This window comes from Bos taurus, chromosome 14, assembly GCF_002263795.3.
Source record: "Bos taurus isolate L1 Dominette 01449 registration number 42190680 breed Hereford chromosome 14, ARS-UCD2.0, whole genome shotgun sequence".
In the NCBI taxonomy this organism is placed as follows: domain Eukaryota; kingdom Metazoa; phylum Chordata; class Mammalia; order Artiodactyla; family Bovidae; genus Bos; species Bos taurus.
In genome coordinates, this window is record NC_037341.1 from 16,918,444 (window position 1) to 16,931,961 (window position 13,518).

The 13,518-nt window shown below is 49.0% G+C and overlaps 1 protein-coding gene across 3 annotated transcripts in view; it reads right to left on the reverse strand.

Moving 5' to 3' along the window:
* ZHX2 (zinc fingers and homeoboxes 2) overlaps positions 1-13,518 on the reverse strand; it is a 179,631-nt gene that overhangs the window by 146,293 nt on the left and 19,820 nt on the right. The window contains exon 1 of one of the 3 annotated variants that reach the window (XM_059893207.1): positions 1-13,518. This exon is cut by the window's left edge and continues 42,381 nt beyond it; it is cut by the window's right edge and continues 19,820 nt beyond it. The exons of the other annotated variants lie outside the window; for them this stretch is intronic. The gene's annotated coding sequence lies outside the window, so the exon portion shown is untranslated. 3 annotated transcript variants of the gene reach the window in all.

Sequence of the window (13,518 nt, forward strand, 5' to 3'; positions counted from 1 at the left end):
TACAACCGGAAAAAGAAATCAATGTTGAGGACAAATGAGTGAGCTGAGAATTGAAGCCTTCTGGTGCCATGTCTAATGGTCATTCTACCAGCCACCTTTCCATCTCTTGAGAGCTGTACCCTGAGCACTGATAAGTGGCCTTGCCTGTGGAGGGTGTCAGCCACCCCAGCACCTCCTTCCACGGCATGGAGAAGGGCCTGCTCAGGGCTGACATCCAGACACATCATGCCAGGTTACACTTGGGCTTCCTCATTCTCTACCCAAATGGACTCTTTCAAAGGTCTAATTATAGTGACTTCTATTTTCTTGTAAATAATCACGTCTGTCATAACTGATTTCACTGATCCAAGGCTCCAAGTTGGCAGCCTTAGAGGTCTGAGCCAATGTGTCAATTATGCCAAGTAGGCTGTAAGCAAAAGTTGCACGAAATTGAAGAGAGAGAGAAAAAAAATTAGTCGCAGGCATATAGATGGTGGGGACCAATACGTGCTTTTCTACAACAGCTACATCAACACAAACTCCTAAATGTGGCAATGGTGTCAATCTCTCACAAACCTAAGTTAGTAAAACCAAAACAGCCACCCAGATCCCAGGGAAGGAAAACGATCTTTTTAGTAGGGACTCAAGACTGAGCGACTTCACTTTCACTTTTTACTTTCATGCATTGGAGAAGGAAATGGCAACCCACTTCAGTGTTCTTGCCTGGAGAATCCCAGGGACGGGGAAGCCTAGTGGGCTGCTGTCTATGGGGTTGCACGGAGTCGGACATGACTGAAGTGACTTAGCAGCAGCAGCAAGCCTAGAAACTGGTTTCTCTAATATTTTTTTGAGTCTAAGGTGATGCCCCTAGGAATTTGCTACAGCTCTTTGTGCTTGTTTTCAGGAAGAAAGACAGGATGCAAGTCTCTCTTGTATGAAGGACTCCCATAGCCTTAAGGGCGATGGTTTTTGAGTGTGGTTGTTTAGCCAGCACTGAGTCATAGCTCAAACGCTGTCTCCATATTTTGGTCCAAGTCTCTCTCCACCAACCTTATCAGTACTGTGACTAAGCAAATCATTTCACCTTCCCCAGTTCATCTCAGCCTTCTCATCTATAAAACGGTGACAGCCTATAAACTTCACAAGGCAGAATGACATAATGACCATGTGTGACAGTCTGTTGGAAACTGTGAGTGAGGCATACATGTTAGTCATCATCAGCATGATGAACACACCAGATACACTGAGCCCTGTTTTCAATCCATCGCGATGGTTTCTTTCTCTTCTCAAATGACTCTAAGTAGAAACAGTCATGCTTCAAGTCAAAGCAGGGATGGGAGACGGGATCTGCTTGGGACTTCTTTCTTTAGGAGGGATTTGAAAATCATCTTGAAATTAAGCTCTGAAAGTCCCTGTGTTGACGTGAAGTCAGTGTGAGCACCGTTCTGCCCTCTCTAAGCCCTGGCAAAGCAGCCATGGAAACAGCCCAGGAATCAAGAGATTTAAGGGAGCAAAGACCATCCCTAGCTGAGTCCAGGCGCAAGGTTAGACCTGGAGTAAGGCATTGCTTGTGGCTGTTGTTGTTTAGTCACTAAGTCATGTCTGACTCTTTTGTGACTCTGTGGACTGTAGCCTGCCAGGCTCCTCTGTCCATGGGCTTTTTCTGGAAAAAATACTGAGTGACTTGCCATTTCCTCCTCCAGGGGATCTTCCTGACCCAGGGATCGAATCTGTGTCTCCTGCATTGGCAGGCAGATTCTTTATCACTGAGCCACCAGGGAAGCCCCAAGGTACTGCTTACCCACCAGCAAGCCAGTGGCAGGAACATGAAAATGGCAAAGGATAAGGAAGCAAGAGGATCCATTTGGCAAGAAAGAGGTCAGTCTTAAGCCTCCTGGTTCCCCTTTTGGACTGTCTCCGATGTATTAGTTTGTGGACGTCCCACTTTACATACAACACTGTGGGCTGAGCGCGATTCTACAGTGAGGTTTGTGACCTGGGGAGAAGGGCTGTTATCTGCTCATAGACTGGACACCACTCTATCAGTGCTGTGAAAAGATGCTTCTACAGCCTTGCTTCCACAGCTGGTCACTCCTGGATCTGCAGTCCATGGACCCGTTTTCCACCCAGACTCTGTGATGCCTCCGGGCTCCATCCCCTGTTCCCCTGCTGTTCTGTAAGTTGCTAGATTTGACTCCTTCTCCCTGTCCCTTGAGATCTTCTAGGGTACCGTCACCCAATGTGTTCAACTATCGCTCTCACTCCCAGCTTCGTGTTATCTCTGACCACAGAGAAATGATAGTGACAGCCGCCTAGATGCTTTGCAAGGTCTCAGGCTTGGGGCCCAGCCCTCTTCGGACCTATGTGAACCCGTTTAGTCCTCAAAAGAAGCCAACAAGGCAGGTGTTACTATCTCCCATTTTACAGACAGGGAAATTGAGGTTTTCAGAAGTGAAGGGTCTTTACGTGTTATTGTAAGCTTGTAAGCAGCAGCATGAATTCAAAAGTCTAGACTGAATGGCTTCTAAGGCAAGCATTTAGGTCTTCATTTAAGCCATAGATAAACATGTGGATAGAATGGGGTTGAGTCAGAGACCCCAGGCTCACTACCAGGAATCTTGGTCCAGGCAATTTCATTCAGGTCCACTGGCACCCTTTGGGGTGGTCATTTAACCTGTAAACTTCTCCAAAGGAACCGTCCAACATTTCTCCAGCATGTTATCAAGTAGCTCACGAGTGGCATTCTCAAACACCTTAATGACAACCAAAGATGCCTAATTGTGGCTCCCCTCAACACACACCTACTGGCTAAAAAGCCATGAAAAAACCTGAAGTTAATCAGCCTCCACCTGATCCAGGGAGTCCAGGAAGCTGGATCCCAGCGAGCACCGTTGTGCCCTCTCTGCTGCTGCTGTTTAGTTGCTAAGTCATGTCTGACTCTTTGCGACTCATGGACTGTAGCCCGCCAGGCTCCTCTGTCCATGAGATTTCCCAGGCAAGAATACTGGAGTGGGTTATCATTTCCTTCTGCAGGGCATTTTCCCGGCCTAGGGATCGAACACACATCTCCTGCTTAACGGGCGGATTTCTTTACCACTAAGCCGCCTGGGAAGCCCCTCTGCCCTCTCTAAGCTCTGGCAAAACAGCCTTGGAAACAGCCCAGGAACCAAGAGGTTTAAAGCAGCTAAGATCACACTAGCTGAGTCCAGGTAGAAGGTTAGACCTGGAGTAAGACATTGCCCACCAGCAGGTCAGTGGCAGGGAGGCGACAATGGCACAGGCTAAGGGAGCGAGACGATCCATTTGGCAAGAAGAGGTCTCAAGCTGGCAGGTTCGCCTTTCCCACTGTAATTCTGGGGCACTGGCGGCACTGTGCAGAAACAGCAACCCCCAGCAAGCCTTCCTGAAGCATCCGGGCAATACTGACAGAGAGCCGTCAGAGCACACAGACATCAACAGCCTGCACTTATTAAGCTCCTACTATTTGTCAAGCATTTCGTGTGGTGCTGACTTTCATGATCTCTTAAAGTGCTTTAAAATATATATATATATATATATATTTTTTTTTTTTTGCAAAGAAATACTTGCTTATGGTCAAGAAATCAAATAACTACAGAGGTTGATCATAAAAACCACCAGCTTATAATACAAATTAGCCACCCCGCAAAAGCAAATCTGTTTTCCAGTTCTTTTGGTGGTGACTTCTCTGAGTGCAGGGTTTCTCTTAACCTTCCAAAAGACTGATGATGCAGACAGAATTATTACCTCTCTGCACAGATGATGACAGGGTGGGGTAGCCTCGGGTCACACAGCTGGAAAGGGGTGGAGCCAGGACTCAGACTCACATCTGCCTCCCTCCAGGGTCTGCTCTTAAAATTTGAGGCTCTGTGGCTGACACATCTGGAGCCGAGTAAAGGATGTGGCTCAGGTCATATGGGCCCAGGATGGCTCCTAAGGTCACCTGTTGTCCAAAATCACATGTGGAAGACACAACTAAATGACATCATGGGATTACACACATGAGCTGTCTTTCTTCCTGGGAGGTCTGTTTTCAGCTCTTCTTTCTAGTCTCTCTGGGCCTGATCTCCTCCAGCCACTTCAGACATCTCTGCCCTTTCTGTTATGATACAACGGCCAACGTGACATCACAGGGCGAGTCTCTGGGACCCTTATATTCCTCTCCAGGAACCTCATATCTTCCTGTCTCTTATCCTAAAAGATAGCCTGTGCAGCATTTATCACCATCTCCACTGGGACATTGCAAGAAAGAACCCTCATGAGGTTCATGAAGAAATGGCTTTCTCTGGTTTCATGCATTTGCAGTGGAAAGCGTTACAATATGGACAATATCTGTTGATAATACAGCTACTGGTTAAAAGCACCAACCCAGACTAGTCAGGTTCCAATCTTAGTAGTGGCACTTGCTCACTAGCTTTGGTAACCTGGCAAGTTATTCCTTTCTCTGTAGCTGATTCTTCAACTGTAAACCGGGAAGGAGTGTAGTGAGAATTATGGATTATGAATGACGAGGGTTAACAGATGAGAGCTCTGAACTCTACTGACCAGAACCAGGGCTCCAGGCATACTATTGTTATTTATCAGTACTGTTGTTGTTGCTGAGCGTCTTGCAGTTTACTCAAGGTGTCAATACACATCGTATGGTGTCCTTGTATCTAAGAGGAGTAAGGACCGAAATGATCGTATCTCTTCAAAGTATAATTATTACTCAGGGAACTCAGACTGGGCCTCTGTGATGACCTAGAAGTGTGAGATGGGGTGGGAGGTGGGAGGAAGGCTCAAGAAGGAAGGGACATATGTGTACCTAAGGTTGATCCATGTTGATATATGGCAGAAACCAACACAATATTGTAAATATCCTTCAATTAAAAATAAGTAAACTAAAAATAGTGTAATTATTAGTCCCATTTTACAGATGAGTAAGTAGAAAAAAAAGTGACCTGCCCAAGGGGGCAGGATGGCACAGAGTCAGAAGCAGTCATGAAGACGCATTTAAACTTTCCTGCTAAGGCTGGGTATCTTTGGGTAAATCACTGTACCTCTCTAAGCCTCCTTTGTAAAATAAGGGCTGAAGCCAAGGCCTCTCCACCACTCTCTAACAGAGAAGTGATCAGCACTGCAGTTGAAAGGTCTCCCAAGTTCCCAACATCAGACTCTGGACTTGAATTAGGCGTCTTCCACTTACTACCTGGATGACTTTGGGCAAACTGTCTAGTCTCCTTGGTCTTCGGTTTCCTCATTTGAAAAATGGGGCTAATAACAGAACCCACTGTAGAAGGTAGTCATGGGAATTGGATGAGAAAACCCTGCTAACATCTCAGGAGAAGACCTGGCCTGTGGGAGCACACGGCGAGTGTCAGCTGTTGTTCCTAAGCCTCGGGTGGCCAGCCTGGCCTCCTACACCCTATAAACCCTGCGTCGTGTGTATTAGCACCATGAACTTGCTCCTTACGGTGAGGTGCCCGCTGGGCAGGGCATCACCTGTGGTTTCCAGGTGGCCGCAGGCAGGAGTGTTAAATTCTCAACCTAAATCCAAAAGCCACCTCCAAGTGCCTAACGTTTCACCTCGAATGGAAAAACCTACTTTTCTGTTTCTGCCTATAACACTGATGGTGGTGTTTTGCTTTCCTTCCCATAAAGTCTGAAAATCCTGAATAAATGGCAAAAAGAATTCGCTGAGTCAACAGTATTAAAACTCTTAGGCATGAACCATTTCCTACATTACCAGAAGTGTAAAGGGATGTTGTGTTAGGTCACTTCGTTCATGTCTGACTCTCTGCGACTCTATGGACTGTGACCCGCCAGGTTCCTCTGTCCATGGGGATTCTCCAGGCAAGAATACTGGAGTGGGTGGCCATGCCCTCCTCCAGGGGATCTCCCAACCCAGGGATCGAACCCGTATCTCCTGCATTGGCAGGCGGGTTCTTTACCGCTAGCGCCACCTGGGAAGCCCCATGAAGGGATAATATTTTCAATTATACTACTCAACACATATGCTATTGAGGGCCACATTGCCATTATTTGTAGTTAGCAGGAAGGTGGTTCATTTGTTCCAGTGGAAACTATCTGAGCCGCCCAGGGGCCAGGCACAGCCCCACGCTTTGATGATGCGACGACGACGACAATTATAGTGGCAGCACTAGCAGTTAGCCCTGCACTCACCAGTCACCCGTGGTGCTGGATCTCCTCCCTTTCCCCTGCAGGCCCGCTTTCCCCCCTTCACCCTGCTCCGTGACCCCATGGACTGTCTCAGTGCGGTCCTTAACCACTGTGTCCAGGTGAGTGGCGTCCCACTGTGGGATCCAGAAAATAAAAAAAGAACTCATGCCTCAATTTTCCCATCTGCCAACTGGGTCAAACAGTAACATTTACCCCATGAATGTGGCTTAAATGAATTAACATGTTTAGAACAGTGCTGGCCATAGTAAATGTTAGTTCTTACTAATCCTTATTATCTGGAGGAAGAACTAACATGGCCATTCTGCTCCAGCTACCCTGCTCTTGAGTTCCAGAGGCCTCCTGCCCCATCAGGTGTAGAGGAGGCAGGGCCCACAGCTGTTGCTAGCCCAGGGCTTCCCCGTGTCTTGTTGGCCCTGCGTAAGCCTGCCCACCCGCCTGTCAATAAACATTCATTAGCTCCCCTTACCTCCCCATTACCTGCTGGGACCCTAACTCAGACACTTGTACATACTGTGTTTTTGTTTTTTCAGTTTTTCAAGAATTTTCTCTAATGCTTATAAACATCTCCCTGCCTCCCACTACCCACTGATGAAAGAAGCATTATTGTGCCCATTTTTAAGGATAGGAAAACTGAAGCTTAAAGTTCAACCCAAGCCCCACAGTTGCTGCTGCTGCTAAGTCACTTCAGCCATGTCTGACTCTGTGCGACCCCATAGACGGCAGCCTACCAGGCTCCCCCTGGGATTCTCCAGGCAGGAACACTCGAGTGGGTTGCCATTTCCTTCTCCAATGCATGAAAGTGAAAAGTGAAAGGGAAGTCGCTCAGTCATGTCCAACTCTTAGCGACCCCCTGGACTGCAGCCCACCAGGCTCCTCCGTCCATGGGATTTTCCAGGCAAGAGTACTGGAGTGGGGTGCCATCGCCTTCTCCGAAGCCCTACAGTTAGGAAGCAGTTAAGCTGAGTTTCAACTTCAGGATGAGTTTTCATGCCCAGGCGTGGCTTTAATGCCCAGTGTTAATGGCACATGCATCCCTGACTTCCCCAGGGTTTACAGAGGAAAGGTAATGAGAGTCTTGCAGCGATGACTACTTTGACAGGAGTAAGAACAGTGACCCTGGCAAAGGGCCAAGGGCACCTGGGACTGGACTTAGTCAGAGAGGGCTTCCCAGAGGAGGTGATATTAACCTGACTCATAAAGAGGCGGGGGTGGGGGTTATTCCAGAGGGAGAGGAACTGGAAGGCATAAGGGTTCAGAGGGAGGACAGTCAGAGAGGAGGAGCTTTATCAGGAGCTGCAAGCAGTTCCAAAGTCCTGAAGCAGAGAACTCGAGGGGGAGGTGAAGAAAAGAGAGGGGTATTTGTCCTGACGAGGAGGAGGTGTGACCCCCGAGCTGAAGCTGAGACCTGAGACATTTTGGTGCTGATGTTTGGACAGGAAGTGCTCTGGTCATCCTCCCATGATGGCCAGCTCCATCAGAACAGAACGTCTTTCTATGTCAAACTTAGCCTGAAGCTCTGTATGCAATATTATTATTCTTTTATAGCACTCTTGTAAACATTTGTGTGCTTAGTCACTCCGTCGTGTCTGACTCTTTGCAACCCCACAGACTGTGGCCCGCCAGACTCCTCTGTCCATGGGATTCTCCAGCAAGAATACTGAAGTGGGTTGCCATGCCCTTCTCCAGGGGATCTTACCAACCCATGGATCAAACCCGGGTCTCTTGCATTGCAGGCATTGTTTACTGTCTGAGCCACCAGGGAAGCCCCTGCATTCCATAGGTGCTCCATAAATGAGACTGAGAACTAAAAAAAGAGAATGAGAGTGGACAGCTGTTCCTTTGAGCAGATGTTGCCCACACCCCGCCCATGTTCCCTTGTCCTTCCCGCTCGACTGCACCGCAGCCTTCCTTCCAACTGCTGACACCTGGGTTTCCTTGCTTGGGGTCTCTGGTTCCAGGTCCCCTTTGCTTCCTGATGGGCGGCCTGAAGCACAGAAGAATTGGCTCCCTGGGGAGTACCCCACAGCCGTGGCTGATGGAAGCTGGTGAGTAAATACCACACAGGTCTCAGCCATCAGGTGGCCAGAGGTCCCCATGGGATGAAGTCCCAGTTGCCCTCAGTGGTAACTTTCTTGAAAATGCTCCAGGTTCCTTCACTTCTCAGATAAACAGCATACATCTAGATTTTTGTCTTGGCGGGGGTGCTTCTGGGAAACCCAGACGAAGACAGTCCAATTCTTGGTTTCACAGAATGAAAGAGTACAGAATTAAGGGACTTCAGGGGTAGCCTTTCATGGGCAGGAAACAGAGTCAGTCGGTGGTTAATGGCAGACAGGATCGATCCTACTTGCAGGCTGTGTGCGCAAGAGAATTCAGGATCCTTTGTTCGAGCCTCAGCTCTGGATGCAGCGTCATGTGCTGGAAAGAATGTGGGCTTTCGAGAGAGGCACACCTGGGTTAGAGTCCAGGCTGGGCCACATGCAGGCAGGTGGCCCCTATCAGCAGTTATGCAGTACCTCGGTTTGTTCATCTGGGAAATGGGGGCCACACTTACTATGCAAGGTTGTGATGATGTGCAAGTGTGAAATGTAAGTAAGACACCTCATGGAGAGAAACTAGGTTCCTCTCTAGAGTCTTTTAAGGAACTGCTTACTCTAAGTTTTAACTGCTGTTCACATACCTCCAGTCTAGCAATGATAAGGGCAACCTTATGTTTTTGCATTTTTGTGCCTCCCAGGGGACTGGAGGTGCCTAAAAGATGGGGGTCATGTTTTGCTCAACTTTGCATTTCCTGTATATTTAGCACCACACCTGGCACAGAGCAAGCACTTCATGAACGTTTGTCGAACATTTACTTTTATTTGAAGGATAATTGCTTTACAGTATTGTGTTGGTTTCTACCAAACATCAACATGAATCAGCCATAGGTCCACCCATGTCCCCTCCCACTTGAACATCCCTCCCACCTGCCTCCTCCCATCCTACCCCTCTAGGTTGTTACTGAACCCCAGTTTGGGTTCCCTGAGTTGTACAGCAAATTCCTATTGGCTATCTATTTTACATATGGTAATATATGTTTCTCAGGTGAATATAATGTGCTTCTGGGCTGTGCACCAGAGGGATCCAGTGGAAAAAAGAAAAGTAAGATCATTTCATGATACAAATGAACTTATTTACATAGAACTGAACTGAAAATAAATATAAACAGAAATAAGTAAATAGAAACAGGCTCACAGACTTAGAGGACAAACTTATGGCCGCCAGTGGGGAAAGAAAGGGGGAAGAGATAGGGAGTTTGGGATGGACATGTGCACACTGCTATATTTATTAATAAAATAGATAACCAACAAGGACCTACTCTATAGCACAGGGAACTCTGCTCAGTGTTATGTGGCAGCCTGGATGGGAGGGGGGGGTTGGGGAGAATGAAAGTGAAAGTTAGTTGCTCAGTCGTGTTGATTCTTTGCGGCTCCATGGATTTCCTACCCGGCTCTTCGTCCATGGAATTCTCAGCAAGAGTACCCAAGTGGGTTGTGGATACATGCGTATGTATGGCTTGAGTCCCTTTGCTGTTCACTGAAACCATCACAACACTGTTAATCAGCTACACTCCAATATAAAATAAAAAGTTTTTTGTTTTTTTTTTAAAAGTAAGATCATTTTTTCAGAGAGTGAAGAGGGCCGAGATGAAGATAAAACAGAGGATGTGATTTAGCCTGTGGTCCTCAATAGAAGGGGAAGAAAGGATGGGACAGTTTTGCTCCCTTGAGACATCTGGCAACACCTGGAGAGGCTTTTGAAGGGAACTGGAGGGAAGGCGCTCCTAGTACCAACACCCTGTAACGCACAGGAGGCCTGTCCCCAAGGGTCACCAGCAGTGAGGTGAAGAAATCCTGCTGTGGGGGGATGACGGGGAGCAGAGAGCACCTCCCTGTGCAGATGACAGCGGACTGAGGTCCAGCCCGTTCCCGGAGTGGGCCAGGAGGAGCACGGAGTGTGAGCTGCGCCCAGAGCCACCGTCACAGCCTAGCGCAGAAAGACGCCAGATGGTTAAACCGCCAAGTCTAGCTCACGCCCCCTGCGAGCTCTCACACCTCTGCTCCGGGGTGTCATTTGGGGGTTGTTTGCTGGGCTGGGCGGGGGAAGGGTGAGGGAAATCCGGTGGGGGCTTTTGCTTGGCTGCTTTCACTTTTAAGTCCCCAGAGCCCGGAGTCCCCACCCCCTTCCCAGGCTCAGAATCGGAAAGAGGGAAGCAGAGGGTCTTCGTTCAGCCGGACCGCTTGGAAGCCCCCCACCTCCACCTGCGGGCTCCCTTCCTCCTCTCTCCGAAAGCATCTCCCTCGGCCTTCCCCCAGTCCCCCAAATGCTCCAGCTGGTGGGCTGGGGGAGAGATTTCTCTGGAGACATCCTGCTAGTCTCCCATAGCCCTGGAAGAAGTGATTTCCCAAGAGAAACAGGCATCAGGCTTCCACGGAGCCGTAAATAAACAGAGCATTCCAGAGGCCGAGGGCTGGGAGGGCGGCCGGCAGGCCAACTTTCCCCCTTCACCCTCACTGAGCCGGCCCATTAACTTTTCGAGCAGGCACTGGGCCCTGAGAGCATGCCAGCCCCGCTCCCCCCCCACCCCCTCCCACCAGCTGCCCCTTCTCTTCCCCTTTTCTTCCTTCTTCCCTGTAAATCTGTCCCAGGCCCACCGCCTCCAGAGCTGCACACAGCAGCCTTCCCGCTCCACACACGAGGGGGCTTCCCGAGGAAACGTCACACCAGTTCCCTGGGCAGTTTCTTAACGTTCAAGGCTTCCAGAAAGATCTGAGTCAACAGGCTCCGCTGAGGCAGCCAGGGTGGCAGCGGGCCTCTGACAGGCAGCCTGACCTGTAGAAGCCCTGCCAGCCCAGGGCGGGCAGAGGGAACCCAAGCGCCAGACCCCTGCGAGGAACAGTGACCCCCAGGCTGTGAGCCCACGTCCTCTTGACGAGCAGGGACCCTGTGGCCAGAGAGGGAGCGGATGGCCCCTTCAGAGTCAGCAGGCAGCTCGAGACCCCAGGCCTCCCGACCCTCACCTGTGTATGGAATTTCTTTAAGGACACATACTCGTGCCAGAAGAGTGGGAAAGTTCCACATCGACTCTTCCAAACGGGAAGGCAGAGAAGGCTGGGAAGTGGCAGCCACCTTCCTCCAAGTGTGCCTCTGGGGTTCGGAGGACGCAGCTGAACAGCTCTGCTCCCTTAGTCTGTAGAGTTCTCCTCTGAGCTGAAAACACCGCCCTCGGTTCCCAGAGTCCCCAGACAGCAGCCCCGGGTCAAAAAACCTGCTCGTGAGGACAGCTGTCAGACCCAACTTCCGACACTCCATTTCACAAGAAGGGGGCATTATGGGGGAAATGTGCTGGAATATGTTTAATTAATTGTTTTGCTAAAAATGACAACCTGCCCATGCTGCTCTGAGAGTTTTATTACAGACAGCCAGAATGAAGTAGGCAATTTGCAATAAGTAAACCCTCCCTGCAAACCCAGGGGCAGGAATTTTTCTACGCATTGTTATTTTCAACCACCAATGTCTAGTCTTTTCATTCCTTGAAAGCCTTGATTTACAGAGTTGGAGGTCTACAACGTGGAACTTCTAAAACAGACTATCAGCCGTAATGTCTATTTTCTGCTGTTAAAGTTGGTTACAAATACCTAGGCACCAGCAAAGAAAAGACTCAAAAATATTCATCTCCCCAGCTGTGCTGTTTTAGTTCTGTTTGTGTGTGTGCGCACCTATCTACACACGATACAACTTCCAGTCGTAGGTTTTTGTTTTGTTTTTCTAAGTCTTTCAGGCAAGCCTCCCACACGGTTTTGAAAGGGGGAAAAACAAAACAAAACAAGTTATTTGTTCTTTAGCTCTTGGAGTTTAATAGGATTTTCATCTCCTGGCCCCCTTCAGGAAAAAAAAAAACAACTAATAGCTAAGTGACCACTAGCTATTCTCACGATTAATGTAAGCCTTTCACCGTTAACCTGCACTTTGGGTGCCGGAGAGCATGTGGTGCAAAGACGTTTCATCAGCTGCCAGAACAAACGACGGAATGTCAAATCTCCAACAGCTCACCTCCCAGATAAGGGTCAGGGTGGGCCCACTGGTGCTGCCTGCCTCAGGAATTCCACAAATATTTACTGAGCACAGGGGTGGCCATGACAGCTTGGGGGCTCCACTGTGCCATCCAGGATCCAGACACCACCTCCCCCTCCACCCTCCCACTGTTTTTGCAGAAGCCAAGGGTTACAGGCCCCACGCTAGCTTCCTCTGTGGGCACCGAGCAGAGCAGAAAAGTTAGGGGGCCACCATGACGCCGGCAACTAGTTCTATATGAACCCAGGACAGAGGAAGAGAGCAGGATGCAAAGGGGCACGGTGAAAGACACCCAGTGGTGACCAGCCTCTTCTGTCGTCAAGGTCACCTGAACTGCAAGACAGACAGACTCCAGCTATACTGGACTAGCTACCAAAAACCAAAAGCATTTTCTTTTTCTCAAAAGTAAATTCCAATGCCGTTATTCAGGCAAAGCAAAGGCAGAGGGCTGGTGGGAGGCAGGTGGTTGGGACTCAACCAGAAGGTGAGAAACAAAAAGTTGACCACACATCAGCATCCAGCAGGGTCGCTGAGAACGAGAGCTTCTCCCAGTAGAAAGACTGGGCACCGTCCGGCTCCCTCCTTGGACAACCAGCCTCACTCCAACCAAGCCCTCTACCCCACAGAGGTAACCAGGACACACTAGGATTTATTGGACATCAGACCAGCTACAAAATGTGAAGTTCACCAAAACGATATTTAATAGATTTCTCTGGATTTATATCTCTTCTACCTGCCCCACCCCTGCTCCAATCTGAAGTGAGTAACTTGGTCAGAGAACTTGGCATGAAATTCTAGTACTGAAAAAGAAAAAAAGAAAGAAAAAAATGAAGCACAAGCAAAATGCACAGGGTTCTAGTCCAGTTCCCATTGCTGGGAACTTGATGTTGCATGTGTTATTTACCTTCTGTAACGGAGGGAAGAATGTCTTCACTTCCTCCCGCTTAAACCTAGGAGTTGGGTGGGGAGACGGGCTTGTTAGCTCTCCTGCCCTGGGCGCTCTGGGCTGGTGGAAAGGCTTATGGGCAAAGGTGTTAAGAGCTCAGAGAGGTGAAACACTCTATCTTAACATTCCCGAATGTAAGTGTAGAGGAGAGAGGAGCGCTTTTGGTTTCATTGCATCATTCTGGAGCCAGATTTGACATTGAAACCTTTTAAAGTAGCTGAAGGGCCTTCAGCTTTTTACAACCCTGGGTTTCCTCTCCTGTAAGACCTCAGAGGGTTGGA